We start from the raw sequence: 1006 nt of genomic DNA, 5'->3' as shown, positions 1-1006 counted from the left end.
ACAGACAGACAGAAAGCTGCAGATAGGAGCAGAGCTGACAGAAACCAAAAGAACATAGAGAAAACTAGAACCCAAGCAGTGAAAAGAGTGTTTTAGCAAAGAGCAAAGTGTGCATTGTGACAGTATGTTATAACAATGACAGTCAGGGACGCGTTTATATTTCTACAGCAGGAACTGGCCAAGGTAGCTGAACATCAGTGTAACTGCTTCAGGGGTCTGTGAGGGCAACAGCTGATGAGAAGGTGCCGTCCATCGCAACCTTCAGTCGAGAACGTGAGTCATGCAGTGAGACAAAATGCTTCATCTTTTGTAGTTACTTTTGCTTCAAACAAATTGTATTTGAGCAACATGTTTATCTGCTCAAGACTGAACGAGTTGCCCTCGGACTACATCAGTATTGAGGTCCAAGAAGAACTGCTTTCTGGTTCGGAGCCAAAGATGAACTGCTCAGGTTTGGGAGTCCAAAACGAACTGCTTTCCACACAAAAGAACTTTGTGTATTACAACAGCTCTGAGAAGATATTTTGACTACTCATAGGAACATCATGGCTTCCCTCTGAAATAAACAGCTCCCAGTTCACAGAACATTTTCAACAGGTGTCTCTGAAGGAACGAGTTACAGTATCTTCTGAAAAACAAGAGAAAGAATTAAGTTACTCACGTTAAAATATTTCACAATATTTCATTATAATGGTTGAAAACAACAATCAAAATTATTCATGTTCACACTTGTTAATCAAATAAAACAAACTTCATTAATGATTTGTTTTTCTTTCTTAAAAGCATAGGAAAAATAAAGCAAACATTAGTCAGACTGTAGCAGACTCTGTGTCCAAGGATGGAAAATGTGTGAAAAACATCAGACATTATTGAGGTCAAATGTAACTTTAAAGAACACAATTCATGGTGAGTCTGGAAGACACACAAGGGTCAGGCCATAGAGGAGTGCAGCTTCATGCTACACATGTCTTAAAGACATAAAAACCTAGATGACCCTTTTTTTTTT

This window comes from Nematolebias whitei, chromosome 6 (genome assembly GCF_014905685.2).
Source record: "Nematolebias whitei isolate Nwh7 chromosome 6, NemWhi1, whole genome shotgun sequence".
Taxonomy (NCBI): domain Eukaryota; kingdom Metazoa; phylum Chordata; class Actinopteri; order Cyprinodontiformes; family Rivulidae; genus Nematolebias; species Nematolebias whitei.
This window is presented reverse-complemented; position numbering follows the sequence as displayed.